This window comes from Acomys minous (assembly GCF_964271855.1).
Source record: "Acomys minous genome assembly, chromosome: 2".
In the NCBI taxonomy this organism is placed as follows: Eukaryota; Metazoa; Chordata; class Mammalia; order Rodentia; family Muridae; genus Acomys; species Acomys minous.
The window spans coordinates 83,239,218-83,261,020 of record NC_140484.1 but is presented as its reverse complement, the minus strand read 5'-3'; the positions used below and the strand labels follow the sequence as shown (position 1 = coordinate 83,261,020).

General features: G+C 38.3%; 1 pseudogene across 1 annotated transcript in view; it reads left to right on the top strand.

Moving 5' to 3' along the window:
* Positions 1 to 13,137: 13,137 nt before the first annotated feature.
* The window catches only part of LOC311609829 (vomeronasal type-2 receptor 116-like), a 28,691-nt pseudogene continuing 20,025 nt past the window's right edge, over positions 13,138 to 21,803 (top strand). Inside the window, exons 1-3 of the transcript in view lie at positions 13,138 to 13,346; positions 19,454 to 19,745; positions 20,330 to 21,136. The product of the transcript in view is annotated as a vomeronasal type-2 receptor 116-like (transcript). The remainder of the gene's footprint in view (positions 13,347 to 19,453; positions 19,746 to 20,329; positions 21,137 to 21,803) is intronic.

The following is a 21,803-nucleotide window of genomic DNA, read 5'->3' as shown; positions in this document are numbered from 1 at the left end:
GCACAGTGAGAAAACCCTTTGCGCATGCACAGTGGAAAAACCCTTTGCACATGCGCAGTGAGTAAACCTTTGCACATGCACAGTGAGCAAGCCCCTTATGTGCATGACGTAAGGTGGCGTGATTCTGACAAGGCATGGCGTGAAGTGGTATGATCTGAATGCACCAGCCAGGAGTGGCAACGTGGCAGTTTCTGATAGGACAGGCACACTATAAAAGGTTCTGTGGGAGCTTTTCCCGGGGTCACTCCGATAGTCAAGGATCCTGAATAAAAACTGCTACAAGAAGAGTTCCCGGTGTTGGTGTCTTTCCTGCTGGACGGGAGTGGCATCGGCATTAAGGCAGCAGTTATTCCCTGCCAGCAAGACCCGCGGCTCCCGATAACCTGGGTGGATCTGTCGCGGGCCCACAGAGATGGACCCAGTTAGTTCAGTTGTTTGGGGAGTGTCTGGTCATTGCCGGCAGCTCGGCCCCGCAATCCCAATGACGGTTCAGACCGCTGGCGGGAATCTCCTGCCAGAATACTGCCAGTTCCCTTTAGGGCAGTAGTTAGTCCCTGCAAGCATGACCCGCAGCTCCCTACAATGTGAGCGGACCCACTGGGCTGTGGGAGCAGACCACGCCGGTTACTAACAGCCCCAGTTTACAGGGTCAATACTTTGTGTGTGGGTTCAGCTTGAGCGCAGGACGCGGACGCGGTCCGTGAGCTATACACCAGTTCTAGTTGTTTTTGGTGAGACCCGCCACCTGTGTTTCCACCCTGGCTAGTCAGGTGACCTCCACAGTTTAGCATGGTGTGGATGTAGAGGTTCAATGGTAGTTTCACCCTATTCGCTGAGACTCCTCAGGCTTGGGGCTCCGGAAAATCTCCTCCCTAAATGGCGAGTTTGGGTTTTATGTGCTGGCTACAGCTTGATTGTGGATTCCGTTTCAGAGTTTGGGGAGTGCGTTTAGCCTTCTGGGCTGTTGCTTGTCCCGGGGTTAGACCCCCTGATGGTCTGCGGAATTTGGGGCCCCACTCACCTACATTTATCAAAATCCAGCAGTCTGTGGTTCCATTCAAGTCCCTGGTCTCCTCGGAGAAGATCAGCTATGGTGCCTACTGGTTGACGCCATCTTGGAATCTTCCTCTATATTCTTTCTAAAATTTTTGAGAGTATAATAGCTGTGTGTTGCCTGAGTTACTTCTCTGATTACTTTCTATATTCAAAGGAAATGCCCATTTGTTTTGGAAGTTTTTTATATGGAATGAGTAGGGTAAATGAAAATTAAAAGAGAAGGTCACTGTGACCTGTTAGACACAAAGTCAAAGAGGAAAGGGAGACATATATTTTCTGCTATAGAGCTGGAAGAGACATTGTGGGGATTGGATCCTAGGAGCAATATTAATGCTATAGGGTTGTTTTACCCTGCTGTTGTCATAATTACTTGTCTATGTGCATAAACTCAAAACATTTAGAAGGTTGTTTGACAATAAGTAGGTTGAGCTAAACAGCAGCATTGAGTTCCTTTTTATGTGATATGGCCTCCCCCCACTATGAAATTTTATGTCTGTTCATAGCACCAGGTATGAATTACTAGTTTGATAAATATCACTTTCCTGCACTTTAGATATGATGTAGGTCCAGAAATATACTCAATATGCACAATTTAAGAGCACATAAGTCATGAATAAAAAATTTACAGTTTTCTCTTAGTGACTATAGTTTGAATCCATACTTAAGTAAAAATAGAATGACCACATTAATGATGAAATTCAAATATTCAAAATATCACTTATTAAATATTGTAGAATAAGAAAAGCCAAAAGATTTATGCGATCTGAAGAGAAACCAGAGGGAGGGAAGAATGGGAGGATACAAGGAATGGGATAACCATTGAGATGTAACAAGAATAAATTAATAAAGGAGAAAAAAATTAAAAAAAAAAGAAAATATATTTCAAAGAGAATTATAATTCTTATATAATTTAGTTAATGAAACAGATATCATGTAGCTAAATCAAGTCAGAGACAGAATTCTATACTTATAGAATATATTGTATCATAGAAAAGCAACAATAAAATAATCGTAGTAAAAAAAAGGAAGAAATTGAGATTGTTGAAAAGTAAATTGAGAAAATATCTTGAGAAAATGGACTAGAATTCCACGAGTACTAAAGAAAAAGAGCAAGAATGATAACAAGAACATAACAAATTATCAAAAAAAGAGATTGGAATTTCCTGAAAAATAAACTTTATTAAATTTTAGCTTAAAATTTTAAACAGAGAAAGTCCATTGATTTGGAAATGTTTTCCAGAATTCCACAAAGATTTTACATAATAGTAACATGGCATAATCAACCAAGGAGCATATGTTTTTAAATTCAGGATAAAATTCACAAATATTTAGAAACAGAGTATTCATCATTTCTTTTTTTGAATATATAGACAAATTTCAATATATCTTTCCCTATATATTTAAGATAATACTATAGCTAAATGTAACAACATATTACTGGTGAAGAATTTAAGCTACAAGAATGTAATGGTATTTATAATTTCAAAATCATTCAGAGTATGAACTCAAATTGAGTACTCATGATATTTTATGAAAATAAATGTGGGTCCCAAAGGTGAGAACACCAATGAATAATTGATTTTCAAAGAATATTGTCCATATTGTATAAAAATGTGTGGTGTGCCTTGTATTCCCGATCACTGAGAGCTATTTGTGACCAATAATTGTTATTTCCTTTTATTGTGGAGTTCGTTGTGATGGGATGTGGCTGTGATAGTTTTCTTTTGTTTTAAAATTATCTATATCCTGTGTTTTCATGTGTGTAGTTGACCTCATTGGGTTTGAGTTTTCCTTCTAGTATCTTCTGTAGGGCTGAATTGTTGGATATATATTGTTTAAATTTGATTTTGTCATAGAATATCTTGTTTACTCCACCTATGGTAATTGAAAGTTTTGGTGTGTATAGTATCCTGGGTTGGCATCTGAGGTCTCTTAGTGTCTGCATGACATCAACCCAGGCACTTATGGATTTTATGGTCTCTCTTGAGACATCATGTGTAATTCTGATATGTCTAACTTTATAGATTTCTTGTAATTTTTCTCTTCCTGATTTTAATATCCTTTCTTTGTTCTGTAGATTTAATGTTTTGATTATGTGGCAGGAGGAATTTCTTTTCTGTTTCCATCTATTTTTTACTCTATAAGCCTCTTGTGTATTTAAGGGCATCTCTTTCTTTAGGTTGGGGAAATCTCCTTCTATTAGTTTCTTGAAAATATTTTATGGCCCTTGAAATCTGGAATTTTTTGTCAATTCCTCTTCTTCCAAGATTTTGTTGAAATGTCCTTGATTTCTTGGATGTTTTTACCTTGAAATTTTCTGTTTTAATATTTTCTTTGGGAGACATACCAATTTCTTCAATTGTGTTCTCAGCACCTGAGATTCTCTCCTTCAGTTCTGGTATTCCATTATTGATATTTATCTCTATGATTCCTGATTGCTTCTCTAAGTTTTCAGTTTCCAGAGGTTCTCAGCTTGTGTTTTTTAATTGTTTCTAATTCCATTTTCATATCTTGAATAGCTTTTATCATTTCCTTCTCCTGTTTGGGTATGGTTTTATCTTTGTCCTCAATGGCCTTCATTTATTTGTTTACATTTTTCTGTAATTTTGGAAGTATCTATTAATTTCTTCTTTATATTTCTCATATAACTGTGTAAGCATAGCTATAAGGTCATTTTCCTGAGATTCAGCTGCATTAGAGTATCTATTGTTTTTTTGGGCTTCTGGTGGAGCTATGCTGTCCTGGTTTATATTGATTTTTGTCTTATCTCTTCCTTAAGTCATCTGCTATGGAAGCTTGGGTTTTCTAGGCTGCCAGTCAGTTAAAAGGGTGAATCTCTTCTGAAGGCAGATGATTGGTTTAAAGGCCTATTAGGCACAGTCCTCCTTGAACTTAGATATGTTTGAGCTCTGCCACCTAGAATCCAGAATTCATCAGGGCTCTACTACTTGGTCTCTTCAGATGAATTAATAGCAGAGCATAATAGTGGCTTGGAGGCTGGGACACTCTACGTGGGATCGAGGTGCTATTTTTGAGGGTCCTATTTGTGGAAAGTGCAGGATGCTCACAGTGTATGGTTCCTCAACCATGGGAAGGCTGAAAGCCATCCAGTTTGTCCCCTTCTGTCTGTGAAGCACAGACTTTGGTGATTTGGTTCCAGGATCCTGCTCACTCATCAGTTTCACTGCATCTGATATTCTGATCCCAAGTGGGTATTTGCACTCAGCTCTGGTATGAATGTATTTGAAGAGTGTGTGTTGCTAGGAGTCCCTGATTCCTGAGCCAGGCCAGGACATCTGGCTACAGCAGGTGATGGGAGCATTGGTTCTGAACCTCCCCAACTCCTAGGTTGTCCTGTTTTGTTTGAGAAGGGCCCAAGTTAGTGTTTTGTATCCAATAGCCCCTTCACTCACTGGTTTCACTGCACTGATCCTCTGTTCCCTAGGGGTTTCTTTACTTGCCACAAGTATTTGGAAGATACTTGTGATTTGCAGGGTACTCAATGTTGTGACTCCTGAAGCAGGGGACAGCCAGCAGCAATGGGTGGAGGGCTGGTTCTGATCATCCTCGACTCCTGGGTTGTTCCATTCAGTCATTTTTGTAGCCTCTGATCCTCTGCTCCCTAGAAACTAGGCATAGTACACACTGGGGTACCAACTTGGAATATCCCATGCAATTTTTATTACTGTTGCTCTGTAGTGCAGCTTGAACATACGAATGGCAATACCTCCAGGAATTCTTTTATTTACAGGTTTGTTTTAGTTATTCTGTGTTGTTTACTTTTACATATGAAGTTGAGAATTGTTCTTTCAAGGCCTGCATTGGAATTTTGATGGCCAGTGAATAGAATATATAGATTTCCTTTTATATGATGGCAATTTAAGTACGTTAATTCTACTGACCGATGAGCATGGAACATCTTCTATCTTCTGATATCATCTTCAATTTCTTTCTTCAGAGACTTAAGTTCTAATCATGCAGGTCTGTGACTTGCTTTTTTATCATTTCACCAAGATACTTCATATAACTCCTGATTATTGTGAAAGGTGTTGCTTCCCTTATTTCTTTTTACATCCATCTGTCATTTGTATACACAATGGCTAATGAATTTTTGAGTGACTTTTTTATTTATTTTTTTCATTTTTTTCTCCTTTATTAATTTATTCCTGTTACATCTCAATGGTTATCCCATCCCTTGTGTCCTCCCATTCTTCCCTCCCTCCCATTTTCCCCTTATTCCCCTCCCCTATGACTGTTCCTGAGGGGGATTACCTCCCCCTGTATATGTTCATAGGGTATCAAGTCTCTTCTTGGTAACCTGCTGTCCTTCTTCTGAGTGCCACCAGGTCTCCCCCTCCAGGGGACATGGTCAAAAGTGAGGCACCAGAGTATGTGAGAAAGTAATATCCCACTCTCCACTTTACTGTGGAGAGTGTTCTGTCCATTGGCTAGATCTGGGTAGGGGTTTAAGGTTTACCGCCTATATTGTCCTTAGCTGGTGCCTTAGTTTGAGCAGGACCCCTGTGCCCAAATCTGCCTATCATAATGTTCTACTTGTAGGATTCTAGGACCCTCTGGATCCTTCTACTTTGCCTTTCTCCCATGATTCTCTCATCTAGAGTCCCACTAGAATGTCCTCTCCTATGTCTCAGTTTCCTGGTAAGTGAAGGCTTTCATGGGACGTGCCCCTTGGGCTAATATGCAGATATAAGTGAGTATATACCATTTGAGTCTTTCTGCTTCTGGGTTAAGTCACTCATTATGATCATTTCTAGCTCAATCCATTTATCCACAAATTTCGGGAATTTTTTGTTTTTAGTAGCTGAGTAGTATTCCATAGTGTATATGTACCACAGATTCTTTATCCATTCTTCTATTGAGGGACACTTAAGCTGTTTCCATGTTCTGGCTATTATGAATAAGGCTGCTATGAACATGGTTGAGCAAATTTTCTTGCTGTGTGCTGGAGCATCTTCTGGGTATATTCCAAGGAGTGGAATAGCTGGGTCTTGAGGAAGCCTTTTCCCATTTTTATGAGAGAGCACCAGATAGATTTCCAAAGTGGTTGTACTAGTTTGCATTCCCACCAGCAACGAAGTAGTGTTCTTCTCTCCCCACATCCTCACCAGCATGGAGTGTCCCTTGAATTTTTGATCTTAGCCATTCTGATGGGTGTAAGATGGAATCTCAGCGTTGTTTTGATTTGCATTTCCCTGATGATTAAGGAGGTTGAGCATTTCTTTAAGTGTTTCTCAGCCATTTGAAATTCCTCTGTTGAGAATTCTCTGTTTAGTTCCAAGCTCCATTTCTCAATTGGGTTATTTGGTTTGGTGGTGTTTAATTTCTTGAGTTCTTTATATATTTTGGATATTAGACCTTTGTCAGATGTGGGGTTGGTGAAGATCTTTTCCCAGTCTGTAAGCTGTCACTTTGTTCTCTTGACAGTGTCTCCTGCCTTACAGAAGGTTCTCAGCCTCATGAGGTCCCATTTATTAATTGTTGACATTAATGCCTGGGCTGTTGGTGTTCTGTTCAGGAAGTTTTCTCCTGTGCCAATATGTTTCAGGCTCTTTCACATTTTTTCTTTTAAGTGACTTAGTGTCTCTGGTTTTATGTTGAGGTCTTCAATCCACTTTGATTTGAGTTTTGTACAAGGTGACAAATATGGGTCCAGTTGCATTTTTTTACACATAGACATCCAGTTAGACCAGCACCATTTGTTGAAGATGCTATCCCTTTTCCATCGAATGGATTTGGCTTCTTTGTCGAAAATCAAATGACCATATGTGTGTGGATTCATATCTGGGTCTTCAATTCGATTCCACTGATCAACCAGCCTGTTGCTGTGCCAGTACCATGCTGTTTTAATTACTATTGCTTTATAGTACAGTTTGAGATCAGGTATGGAGACTCCTCCAGAGCACTTTTTATTGTACAAGATTGTTTTAGCTGTTCTGGGTTTTTTGTTTTCCATATGAAGTTCAGAATTGAACTTTCAATGTCTTTAAAAATTGTGTAGGTATTTTGATAGGGATTGCATTGAATCTGTAGATTGCTTTTGGTAGGATGGCCATTTTTATTATGTTAATTCTCCCGATCCATGAGCAAGGTAGATCCTTCCATCTTCTCATGTCATCTTCAATGTCTTTCTTTAGGGTTTTGAATTTTTTTTCAAATAAGTCCTTCACTTGCTTAGTAAGAGTAATTCCTAGGTGCTTTATATTGCTTATGGCTAATGTGAAGGGTGTAGTTTTCCTAATTTCTTCCTCTGCAAGCTTGTCATTTGTGTATAGGAAGGCTACAGACTTTTTTGAGTTAATTTTGTATCCAGCCAATTTGCTGAAGGTGTTTATCAGCTGTAAGAGTTCTCTGGTGGAATTTTGAGGGTCATTTATGTAGACGATCATATCATCTGCAAATAGGGATAATTTGACTTCCTCCTTTCCCATTTGAATACCCTTGATCTCCTTTTGTTGTCTTATTGCTCTGGCTAGGACTTCGAGTACTATATTAAAGAGATATGGAGAAAGTGGGCAGCCTTGCCTTGTTCCTGATTTTAGAGGAATTTCCTTGAGTATCTCACCATTTACTTTGATTTTGGCTATTGGCTTCCTATGTATAGCTTTTATTATGTTGTGGAAAGTGCCTTGTATTCCCGATCTCTCTAAAACTTTAAACATGAATGGGTGTTGGATTTTATCAAATGCTTTCTCTGCATCCAAAGAGATGATCATGTGGTTTTTTATTTTCAGTTTGTTTATGTGGTGGATTACATTGATGGATTTCCGTATATTAAACCATCCCTGCATGCCTGGAATAAAGCCTACTTGGTCATGATGAATGATATCTGTGATGTGCCCTTGTATTCGTTTTGCAAGTATTTTATTTAGTATTTTTGCATCGATGTTCATCAGAGAAATTGGTCTGAAATTCTCTTTCTTTGTTGAGTCTTTGTGAGGTTTAGGGATCAATGAAACTATGGCCTCATAGAATGAATTTGGTAATGTTCCATCCATTTCTATCTTTTGGAGTAGCTTGAAGTGTATCGGTATTAGCTCGCCCTTGAAGGTCTGGTAGAATTCTGCACTGAAGCCATCTGGCCCTGGGCTTTTTTTGGTTGGGAGACTATCAATGATTACTTCAATTTCTGTAGGGGAAATGGGACTATTTAGCTTGTTTATCTGTTCTTCACTCAACTTTGGCAAGTGAAATTGATCAAGAAAACCGTCCATTTCCCTTAGATTTTCACATTTTGTGGCATATATGCCTTCAAAGTAGGATCTTATGATTCTTTGTATTTCTTCAGTGTCTGTTGTTATGTCTCCCTTTTCATTTCTGATTTTGTTAATTTCAATACTGTCTCTCTACCTTTTAGTTAGTTTGGCTAATGGTCTGTCTATCTTGTCGACTTTCTCAAAGAACCAGCTCTTGGTTTTGTTGATTCTTTGGACTGTTTTCTTAGTTTCTAATTTGTTAATTTCACCCCTGAGTTTGATTATTTCCAGACGTCTACTCCTTTTGGGTGTTTCTGCTTCTTTTTTTTCTAGGGCTTCCAGTTGTGTCGTTAAGGTGTTTATGTGCGATGGTTCCAATTTTTTTTAAAGGCACTTAGTGCTATGAATTTTCCTCTTAGCACTGCTTTCAATGTATCCCACAAATTTGGGTATGTTGTTCCGTCATTTTCATTGAATTTCAGAAACTCCTTGATTTCTTTCTTTATTTCTTCCCTGACCCAGGTGTCATTTAGCAGAGAGTTGTTTAGTTTCCACATACGTGTAGGCTTTTTGTTATTTCTGTTGTTGTTGAATTGCAGCCTAAGCCCATGATGATCTGATAGGATACAAGGTATTATTTCAATCCTCTTGTATCTGTTGAGGCTTTCTTTGTGACCTACGATGTGATCAATTTTGGAGAAGGTTCCATGGGGTGCAGAGAAGAAGGTGTATTCTTTCTTGTTTGGGTGAAAGGTTCTATAGATATCTGTTAGATCCATTTGACCCATGGCATTGGTTAAAGATATTATTTCTCGGCTTAGTTTCTGTTTTGATGACTGTCCTTCAGTAAGAGTGTGGTGTTGAAGTCTCCCACTATTATTGTGTGGGGATCGATGTGTGGTTTAAGCCTTTTTAGCAGATCTTTTACAAATGTGGGTGCCCTTGTATTGGGAGCATAGATGCTCAGAATTGTGATGTCATCTTGGTTGACTTTACCTTTGATGAGTATGAAGTGTCCATCCTCATCCCTTTTGATTAATCTTGGTTGAAAGTCTATATTGTTCGATATTAAAATGGCTACGCCTGCTTGCTTCTTGTGACCATTTGCTTGGAATATTTTTTCCAACCTTTTATCCTGAGGTAATGCCTATCATTATGTGTGAGATGTGTTTCTTGAATGCAGAAGAATGTTGGATCCTGTTTTTGCACCCATTCAGTTAGTCTGTGTCTTTTTATTGGAGAATTGAGACCATTGATGTTGAGAGATATTAATGACCAGTTATTATTGAGAGTCTTAATTTTGATGTTGGTTCCAGTCAAGCGTTTGTGTAGTTGTGTTTTTGCCCTGGTATAGTCATCTATTTCCTGAGTAGTTTTGGTTGTAGCTTGACCCTTTGTGATGGAGTTTTCCTTCTAGTACCTTCTGTAAAGCTGGATTTGTGCATAGGTACTGTTTGAATTTGGTTTTGTCATGGAATATTTTGTTTTCTCCATCAATGGTTATTGATAGTTTTGCTGGGTAAAATAGTCTGGCCTGGCATCTGTGGTCTCTTAGGGTTTGCAGGATCTCTGTCCAGGCCCTTCTGGCTTTGATGGTCTCTGCTGAGAAGTCGGGTGTAATTCTGAAAAGTTTGCCATTAAATGTTATTTGGCCCTTTTCCCTTGCAGCTTTTAATATTTTTTCTTTGTTCTGTATCTTTTGTGTTTTGATTATTATGTGACGGGCAGTTTTTCTTTTCTGGTCAATTCTATTTGGTGTTCTGTATGCCTCTTGTATGTTTATAGGCATCTCTTTCTTTAGATTGGGGAAATTTTCTTCTATGATTTTGTTGAGAAGAGTTTCTGGGCCTTGGAGTCTGATATCTTCTCTTTCTTCAATGCCTATTATCCTCAGATTTCTTCTTTTCATGGTGTCCTTAATTTCTTGGATGTTTTGTGTCAGGAGTTTTCCAGATTTGGCATTTTCTTTAATGGTTGCTTCAAGATCTGTTATTGTATCTTCTAGACTTGAGATTCGTTCTTCCATCTCTTGGATTCTGTTAGAAAAGCTCAGCACTGTGTCATTCGCCTTCTTCTCTGAGGCCTCCCGTTCTCATTTTTCTTCTGTCTGTGTGTTTATCATTGAATTCATTTTCATCTTCATATCTTGAACAGATTTTTTTATTTCTTTCATCTGGTTGTTTACATTTCCATGAAAATTTTCCAGTTCCACTCTATGTGCTTCTTTTATGTCTCGCACCTGCTTGGCTGCGTCTTCCTGCATCTGATTTCGAATTTTATTTGTTTCCTCCATTATCATCCTCATCACCAAGGATTTGAGGTCATTTTCTTGTGTTTCCATTGTATTTGAGTTCTCCGGGTTGTTTTCTTTGGGATAGCTGGGAACTGGAGACGCCATGTTGTTTTAGGGGTTTTTTTGTGTGTATGCTTTTATGCTGTCCCTTAGACATCTTGCCATCTCTGTTTTTGTTGGGTAACTTCCAGAGTTGAGTGGAGGAAGTCTGATGATAGATTCACTTGTTTTCTCACGATTTCCGTAGGCTGGAAGCCCTGATACTTCACTGGTGTGGATGGCAGGAGGTTAGTCCTGTAGTTTTGGGCTCTCACAGCCAGTGATCCTCAGCTCCCCTTTGCTGTGGGTCCTGCAATCGTTCTGGGTCTCTGAATGATTGTTGGGTCAGGCCAAGGTATCCACAAACTTTTGGGTCCCCTGCCAAGTCCAGCCAGGGTTACTGGGCCCGAACCACACATCGAGCTCAGCTAGTTTCTCAGGGCCTGAACCGTCTGCCACAGCAGGAGAACTGCGACTGCACTGAGCAAGCACCCACGGTGGAAGTGATCGCTCCACCCAGCTTGCATTACAGCAGAAAAACTGAGACTGTGAGACTGCACTGAGCAAGCCCCCAGGGTGGAAGTGAGCGCTCTGCCCAGCCTGCGTCACAGCAGGAAAACTGCGACTGTGCTGAGCAAGCACCTGGTGGAAGTGAGCTCTCTGCCCAGCTTGCGTCATAGCAGGGAAACCACGATTGCACCGAGCAAGCACCCAGGGTAGAAGTGAGCGCTCTGCCCAGCCCGGGTCACAGCAGGAAAACTGTGGCTGCGCTGAGCCGGAGCCCAGGGTGGAAGCGGGCACTCTGCCCAGCCTGTGTCACAGCAGGGGAGCTGCACCTCAGGCAGAATTGCCCGCTGAGCTGAGCCAGCCTCTCCATGGCACAGCTCACTGAGCAAACCCAGGACTCCGGAGCTGAACCATCCGCTGAGTCCAGCCTGGGTCTCAAGGCACCACACGACCCAAATCCTGTCCAGAGTCCCCTCTCCAGAAGCAACTCCCACTGTCCACCACACTAATTGCCTCCACTGGAAGGCCCTGAGCTGCAAACCTCAGCCACCGCCGCTGGCGCCGCTGGATCCGCTGACGCTGCCGGTGCCACTGGTGGCACTGCTGTCCCCACCGCCACCGCTCTGATCTGAGAAAGTCCTCGCTCCTCCCGTGTACAGAAGCAGGCAGGTCCTCCGCACCCTGGTCCCTCCGAACCATGGAGCACTTCTGCTGCCATGATGTGGGGACCTTGGTGTTCCTGGCTTAGAAATCTGTGCAATTCCCCGAATTGTTCGCTGGAGCTATCAAACACGGTCCACACTGCTCGCCACCATCTTGGATCCTCCGAGTGACTTTTTTATACAGCCACTTTGGTGAAGGCTTTTATCAGCTGTAGGAGTTCATGTTAGAATTTCTGGGATCACTTATGTATAATATCAGCAAACAGTGATACTATGACTTCTTTCTTTACAATTTGTATCCCCTATACTTTCTGTGGTTTTCAAGCAAAAAGGAAAGTCCCAAATTAGCTATGATTTTTCCTGTTAACATAGCTAATTGTAGTGCTTTTTACTGTTGTTTCATTAGTGTTTGTATTTACTCTTCTTTCCCATTTTTTTTAGAGAATACAATTTATTTTGGAGGGTATGCTTTAATTATCATATCATAATACACATTACATTTATTGTCATAAACTATTGGTGACTAGGAAATAAAGCCCTGGTTGGGATAGTTTCTATCAATATATTAGGTGAAAGGACAAACTGTGTTGCCTCTAAATTATTATACACTTTTCAGAACAAAAAAGATTTTCACACATATTAAAGTTTTCAGAACATTGAAATCAGTTGGTGAAAACAATGCTCTAGATGCAGGGTTGTATCAATGACACTTCTTCTCAGTGATTAATGCAGGATGAAAGGGAAGAATAGGAGTGAAGAAATTCAAGTTCAGAATGTAAAGTGGTGGCTTAAATTTCACACTGAAATTCAGAATGTAGAGAAGGAAGAGACGAATGTAGCAAGACTGCTGATTATTCCAAAATGAGAGCCAAACTGATTGTGTTGATTCTAGATATAATATTGCTCTGCAGATAGAAATGCAGCATAGAAGTAAATTCTAAGACATTTATAATCAGTATAAAGAGTAGACTCTATGATTGCCTATGGCTTGGAAAATCATGGCTCACTAATTTTGTCTGTGCATTCCTAGCATGGGCATTTTCATATGTTTTCCCAATTCCTCTCCCATGGCATGCTTTGATATAGCATGTTTTCATCAGCCAAAGTTGTTTTCATACAAAAAGTTTCCTGCTTCAAACACAGAGCATCAGATGGAGAGCCTCGGAGAAGAAAGAATTACAGAATTCTCAAAGGCTTTAGATGCGGTATCATGAAAAAATTGGTGTGATTAATGTGACAGTTGCACTTGTTAACAAAATGAGAACAACACAGATTCACAAACACATGAGCTGAATATATACCTGCTGGACACCATTAAATATGTATCTATTAGTCTTCTGGCTAGGCAGATATATGTGTTGATAGGATGTTCTGTATTTTTATCTTTTTTTTCTTGCATATTACCTATTTTGTGTGTGACTTTACTCACAGTGAGTGCTATGAAACGATCTTGGAAGACTTTTACCATAAAGGAGATGTGACAATTGGTGCATTTTTCCCTCTTCATTATTTCTACACATATAACAACATTCCCCATAAATATATACCAAATACTTTCCAGGACTTTCATATAAAGTAAGTATAATTATTCATTTTAAGAGTTCAGAGTTCTTTACTTAAACCTTCCTTTGTTTTTCAAAATTATTTTTCTATTTTCAAATCAGTCCAAGTATATTTTCATGTGTACTTCTTTTCCTCTTTTAAGGGCAAAGTGATAATTTTGATGTTATTCCTCCTGCTTTTGTCATATGATATTGGGAACTCATGAGCTTCCTTGCTTGTAGTTCCAGACTATTCAAATATTTTCAGTCTTAAGTTTCAGAATATAGTTAACTTAGTCTAAGTTTGATACTTCTGGGCTTTCTTTAAGATCACATTGCTTTTGTGAGAAGTGATGATTTCAGTGAATGCAGAGACTACTTACTGAATGCTGGGCATGATGCTAGAGTGAAAAGTCTTGACAATTTGATACCCAGCTGGTTTCAGAACAGCATTGTCACCATTAAATTTTGGGAACATTTTTGTGCTCTACATATATGTTTGTATTTTTTGCATTTCCTGTTTCCTTATTTATTTTGTTTGTTCTCAAATAAATTTTAAAAGGTGTACCTGTTTGCCATATATGTTTCCAGTGAGTTTTTCTCATTTATATGGGTGTGCTCACAATGATATTCTCTATGTGAGGGTGACCACCTAAAACTGCTTATCAGCTACCTTGAAATATGTAAGATTAAGAAAGAGTGTCAGAACAGTTTGTTTTCCTTAGAAAAATGATTGACAAATATGTAAGTCTGTCTTGTTATAGAGGAAATAAAATTTTCTTATTTTATTTAAGCACCCCAAACCTATGGCTCAATGTAAAATAATCCTGAAATAAGCAATATAGTTTGTAAATATCTTTGAACACATGATAAAATTGGTAGAAGACAACAGGTAGAAATTTACAAAAGAAAATATACATATGAAGGTGGATTGTGCTCAGTGCAACATTACTGTTCAAGTGTTAAAATATTGGTGTTGTATTAGGGTAAAACAAAACAAAACAAAACAAAAAACCGAAAAGCCCAAGGACAATGGAGAAAATATTTTCAGATGTGAAAAGCCATGAGATATTTGAGGATCTTGGCACATATAGTTTGAAACTAATATGGAAATTACGATGACAGATACAATAATTTCTATCTAGACCAATAATTCATATCTTAGTGCTGTAACTCCAGGTCAATACAATTTTTTAAGAATCATATTTATGTCAAATACAGTGACATATTTGTCACATATGCCTGACAGACTGGAGCCCCTACATGGAGCCCTTTCTACTTCATGTTAAATAATGCAAATTGTTATTCTCCTTTTCTTTTCTCACTACTTTCAGCATCACAGGCATCGGTGGACTTCTGTATATGAGTTTCTCTATATTATGCAACAATATGAAAGGAGTCTACTTTTGGTTACATTAGTTGTGAGTGTCTGGTTTGTCTATAATAAATGAAAGGATGATATATAAAAACTTTCAACTTCTTACATAATCAAAATATAAAGTAAAAGTAATTCATGACAAGAAAACAATACTTGTACTATAAAAGATAAGACAACTTTTATTATAAAAGATTAACAAGCTTGTCTTATACAATGCAAATTCCAAACATATTTTTCTGCCTACACTTAAACAAACTTGTCTATATTTTTTCAGGAGTTAAATAAATAGATCAAATGGAGAAACAGCTAATTTTCTAGGACATTGCTCTGGTTTCTAAAATCATCCTGGATTGCTTTCTCCATTTCTTTGCTTCTGTATTAGTAGTGAAAATATTTACACCCCTAAGCAATCTTAATCCTGAGCACATTTCTCTACTCTTGTTGTTGTCTTATTATTGAGGTATTTATTTCCATGACTTGTAGCCCTGTGGTCAGAATGGCCGTTGAGCATCCTCTAAATCCCTTCATGGAAGTCTATCATGTATCTGGCCTGCATTCATTTGCTTGAAAAATACTACTTCGGTTTCTACATTTCTGTATCCACTGATCTTTTTTAATATCCATAATTGTTCTTTAAATTGGCACTTTGATTGTGTTTGGTAGCTCCATGTTTCTCAGTAAAATTAGCCAAAAAGATGCAATATACCAAGGTAGTTTTCAGCCCAGGCAGAAACACAAACACAAGCAGTTCAATTGTACACCAACCTCTCTGATGTCAGAGTTTTCTCAGGGTCTGGATGAGAAGAGTGCAGGTAGTAGTCATTGTCTGCACTGTGGGGATTGCTCTACCATTTATCTCAAACTTGCACAGAAATAGATGTGAATTAAGATCTTTGTTGTCTAATTTTCTTTTAAATCAATATATTAAAGAATTATTTAATCATATGATGCTTCAACTTTATCTACTCTAATAAATCAATAATAAACAAATAACTCACTATTAAAAACAAGAAATTCCAGAAATTTGTGGACAAATGGATTGAGCTAGAAATGATCATAATGAATGAGTTAACCGAGAAGCAGAAAGACTCAAATGGTATATACTCACTTATATCTGCATCCTAGCCCAAGGGGCATGTCCCAGGAAAGCCTTCACTTACCAGGAAACTGGGACAGAGGGGAGCACATCCACTGGCACTCTAGATGAGAATAGCAAAGTAGAAGGATCCAGAGGGTCCTAGAAACCTATAAGTATTCTTTAATTTTCAATGTACATTATCAGATGCAGCAATCACTTTAAAAGAATACAAGACATTTCTGAGATTTGTGACCTTCCCTACTGATTTGTCAGCATTTCTGGGAAAATAATTATCTTAATGGCAATATTATAATTATCCACATATTAAAATGATTTTTGAGAATTCATTATATTCTACTTATTTCTAAATTTTATAACTGATGTATTAACATTTTTCATAACATCTAAAACATGTAGAGACTTTTTGCTTCATATTCCATTGTGTGCTGGCTAGTTTTATGCCAACTTGCCAGAACCTATGGAAACTGAGGGGGAGGAAGCCTCAATTCAGTTGATGCCTCAATAATATTAGTCTATGGGCCAGCCGCAGAAAATTTTTTTAATCATTAATTCATGTGGGATGGCCCAGCTCATTTTGTGTTTTGCCGTCCTTGGCATGGTGATTCTGCATTCCATAAGAAATCAGCCATATTGAGTAAGCCAACAAACAGCATTCTTCCATGGCTGCTGCAAAGCTGCTGCCTTCAGATCCTGCCATGCATGATTTCCTTTCCTGACTTCCTCCAATAATGAATAGTGATAAGGAAGTGTAAGACAAATGTGCTGGATGAATTTATATCAACTTGAGACAAGCTAAAATTACCTAAGAGGAGGGAACATCAGTGAAGCAAATTCCTTCATAACATTTATTGCAGGCAAGCTTGTAGGGAATTATCTCAATTAGTGATTAATGGAGGATTGTACAGCCCGTTGTGATTGAGAACATTGCTGATATGGTAGTCCTCAATTTGATAAGAAAGCAGGGCAAGAAATCCATTATGAGCAATCCAGTAAATAGAAAACCTCTGACTGTTGTATCATCTCCCACCTTCTCATTTTTGCTGGTTTTGTTCCTATTGAGATGTCTTTCAGTGATGAACAATGCTGGGCAAGCATAAGCATAATGAAATCTTTCCACTCATCTTGTTTTTATGATGCTATTTCATCACATCAATAGAAATTATAATGATAATAAAGTCACTAAATAAACTTTTTTCTCCCCAGTTTGCTTTTAGTCATAATGTTTCTTCTAACAAATAATAACTCTAACTGAACCACCTTGCTAAGTTGGTGATTGTGTGTGTGTGTGTGTGTGTGTGTGTGTGTGTGTGTGTGTGTGTTTCCTGTGCTACTTTAATTTTTTATTATTATTACATTTCTTTTGAAACAGGGTTTTGTTAACTCACATAACCTTAGCATTCCTGGGACTTTCTATGAAGACCACAATAATGAGGCTACTTCCTCTCCCCAAAAGGGGAACTAATAAAAAACCAGGCATCAAAGTCCACATCAGAGTCAGCTCCTATTCCCCTTACTAGAACACCCATATGAGGACTGCACTGCCCATTGGCTATGTCTGTGTAGAAAGAACAGGTCCTATCTATGTCTGTGGTTGGAGATTGTTTCCACAGCAAACCTCCTCCTCAGGTCTTGCTTAGTTGTCTCTGGTGCTCTTCTCAGGCAGCTCCTGTCCTACTGGAGTCTTTCTATTCATCCCAGTGCAGAATTTGAAACAGTTTTAATTGTCATATATAAATTGTTCATGTTTATGACCCTATGTGTTGTCAAAATATGAATCTAAAAAGGAATAAACTCTTCATTATGATGTTTCTGACTGCAGATCATTGCTTTCTTTTATTTTTCCCAGTCAAGTACAGGTTGTGCTCTATAAATACCATTGTGAGTGGAGCCCTACCATAAGTGAGATTGACCTGCCAGAGGTCACAAAAATGAATAAAGTGACTATTTCTCACCCAGTAACTATCAACTCTTAGTAGCATCTCAGCAAGGGGTGAAATTGTATGCCCATCATCTTCTCCATGTTTGTATTATGGGGTTATTTTGGACATGTGCTTTCATAATAATTCCAACTTCAAATTTGCAACTACTGTAGATGGAAAATATTGTTATTTTGGGGTTATCCACAGCCTCTGTCTCTTCTTATGTCTCTTCAGTCATAATCCCTCAGCTCTGTTTGTAGGGTGCAATATGTAACCTATACTTATCACTGAGCATGTCATAATCTATTATTATCTGTATGATGATCAATCATTCACTTCAGTATTGTATATTATCTAATGCAAAAAGGAGCTTTGCTGATCAGTGCTGAAAGATGTACTAACCCATAGGAACAGTAGTACATCATCAGTAGGTGCTTTCATACTGTGTCCATTTAGAAGAATAAGTATTAAGTTCTTTCTTTTGGTCTATGACCTGCCTACTCACAGACTCTATTTTTATAATACCAAGCATGTGTTCCATACCATGGAGGAGACTTTAAATTAAATAAAGCAAAGATTCATTCCCCATATAAAATGAATGCCTATTTTTAGTACCAGAGGGCATGTCATATAAGGCCAGTCATTATTATGTTCCTCATGGTTTAATTACCTTTGGGATATTCTTTAAATAAGACATTGTCATATAAAATTGGGCCATTGGTTCAAGATGTATCTTTTCCCTTTTTATTAATTTTTTCATTTTATACCCTGATTGTAGCCTCCTCCCTCACCTCTTCTTGGTCCTGTTCTCTTTCCCTATTCCACTAATCCCAGTCGCTCAGTCCTTAGAAAGGGAGAGACTTGCTCCATTACCAACTCTCTCTAAAACTGCTTGTATCATCTTCCTCTGTGGCCTGGAAGGCTGCCTCATCTGGGGGAATTGGTTGAAGTTCAGGCAACAGAGTTCATGTGGCAGACAGACCCTCATCCTCTTATTAGGAGACCTACATGGAGACTAAGTTCCCTATTTGCTACCTCTGATAAGGGGCCCAGGTCCTGTCCATGATTGGTTCCTGGTTGCTGCATCAATCTCCACAAACCCCCCTGGGTCCAGAATTGTTTACCTTATTCATCTTCTTCTGGTGCTCCTATACCAGCCAGGGCCTTCTATTCTGCTCCCTATACACACTCTCTTCCAAGAGACTCCCTGAACCCTTTCCAATGTTTAGCTGTGCTTTAGTTCTGCTTTGATCCTATGCTGGGCAGAGATTTTCAGAAGACATGTGTGGAAAGTTGACATCCTTTTCCTTGTCTTCATCTGCTTCCAGTGTCTAGTCTATTTACCCTTCAGAATGAAAATTAAGCATCTTCTCTAGTGTCCTTGACCTTTCATAATTGTATAGGCTAAAACACCAAGATCCAGACACTTAACAGTTTTCGTTTGGTCAGAACCTAATTCCTTATTCATGAACAGTCTCTTTTTACATTTTTCCACATAAGAGATAAATAATGCAACATAATAATCAATTATAGCTCAATATAACACAATTAATGAGTGCTAATCTGTAGAATCATACCTAATCCTGTCTTCTTAAAAATCCCCATTCAAGTTCCAGCCATTTGTTGGAAAAGAGTTTTTAATTTTATGAAAATATAGGTATTTTAATTATAAAAGCTATTGCACTAAATATGGGGGTTGTATAGTCTATGCCTTCCTCTTGACTAATTTTATGAAGTCTGTGCAGGTATAATTTTAAGAACTACCAGTTCGTTCTGGCACTGCTTTTTGCTATTGAAGAGATAAACAAAAACCCTCATCTTCTACCCAACACAACTCTGGGCTTTGATCTCTACAATATCTCATTTACTGAAAAGAGTGTTCTTTTTGGTGCCTTTGTTTGGCTCACAAGAAGAAGAAATCTCATAGTTAATTATGACTGTGGAAAGAAGAGAATGTCACCTGTTGCACTCACAGGAACATCATGGGCAACTTCTGCCCATATTGGGTCACTGCTACAACTCTACAAAATACCACAGGTGAGGTATGAGGTGTAGGAAGAAGGCAGCAAATATCCCTCAGAGGAAGGATAATAGGTCATCAAGGAGAGACTTGATACCCTATGAGCATATACAGGGGGAGGAGGTCTTCCACAGACACAGACATAGGGGAGGGGTGTAGGGGGGAAGTGGGAGGAAGGGAGGAATGGGAGGATACAAGGGATGGGCTAACAACTGAGATGTAATATGAATAAATTAATAAAAGAAAAAAAAGAAAAAAATGTAAATTAGTGGCACTTGAATTAATTTGGTATAAAAAGAAGCTATGAAGTACTTGATGATAGATCCATATTTCCATTACTTAAAATTGAAAGTAATGAGAGACAGATGAGACCTGCTACATTATTTAAATTTGAAGCCTGTCATTTTTTTGTGGAAAACTCTGTAATGTTTTTACATTTTAAAATATGACAAAACCATCTTTACTTATGTTAATTTAGGACCAATGTGTTAATGTGTTTGATGCCATTGTTCTATCTCTGGTCTCTCTCTCTCTCTCTCTCTCTCTCTCTCTCTCTCTCTCTCTCTCTCTCTCTCTTTCTCTCTCTTTTTTTCCTCTTCAGCTCACTTTTGGGTCTTTTGATTCTACCTTGAATGACCGAAGTCAGTTTAATTCTCTCTATCAGATGGCTCCCAAAGATACATCCCTGTCACATGCAATTGTGTCTTTAATGGTTCATTTCAGCTGGTCTTGGGTTGGTCTGATCTTCCCAGATGACCACAGAGGGACTCAGATCCTGTCAGAGTTGAGAGAAGATATGGAAAGAAACAGTATTTGCATATCCTTTTTGAAAATTATCTCTGGATCTTGGAATTCATATTCCAATGCAGTATGGAAAGATATAGGGACGATTCTGGACTCATCAGCAAATGTGATAATTATTTACGGGGACATTGTTTCTTTACAAGGCTTAATGCGACACATTGCACAGCTATTAGTGACATGGAAAGTCTGGGTCTTGAACTCTTCATGGGATGTTGGCAGCAATTTTGATTATTTCATGGTAGAGTCATTTCATGGGAGTCTCATATTTTCACATCACTATGTAGAAATGGTTGAGTTCAATAATTTTATTCAAACAGTTAATCCCTACAAATACCCAGAAGACAATTATCTTCCTAAATTTTGATATTTGTTCTTCAACTGTTCATTTTCTGAGCCTTATTGTCAACTTTTGGAAAACTGCCAGCCTAATGCTTCTATAGAGTTACTACCCAAACACATTTTTGACCCATCAATGAGTGAAGAGGGCTACAATATATATAATGCTGTATATGCTGTGGCCTACAGTCTGCATGAACTGAGTGTTCAGCAAATACACACACAACCATATGCTAATGGAAAAGACGAGATATTCTTCCCCTGGCAGGTAATAGACCTTCCTGTGTATTGTAAGAGCAGCAATATAGTGTTTTTAATTATGTTTAAGGCACTGAAAGTAGGCATTGTAATTTTTAAATATGTTGTCAATCACCCAGGGAGATAAAACTTATTTCCAAGACTGGACATCAGGGCAAAATGGTAACAAATGTAAATTATAAATGACATGCCAGAAAGAAAAAAAACCCTTAAATAAATATTAAATTAAGATAACAAATTCTCTCACATTTCTTATAATCTTTTTATTGTGATTTTCCATATGTATTCTTCAGAGCAGAGGTAGGGGCAGTAGATCCTTAGGGGTTAAAATTCTTCTGAGCATGACTACAGGTTATGAAGCTAAGTATTAATTTACTGCAGGCTTTCAACTTCAGGTCTTTCATTGTAAGGATTGAAACTGTGAATATATTCTAATGGTAAATGTGGTCATTTCTTCAAAGAAATTGGAATCAGCTGATTCCACATATCTTGGTATTTGTTGTCTTAGCTGTTTTCAGCTCAATGATTTCTCTTAAACAGTATGAACAGTATGGTGGTTTTGAAATGTAATACATTAAGATTCCAGTATATTTCATTTTCTCCGCCATGTTGGTATCTCTTTTAAAACACTGAAATTGTTTGTACTACTCTTTAGAGAAAATGTACTTAGTACATCA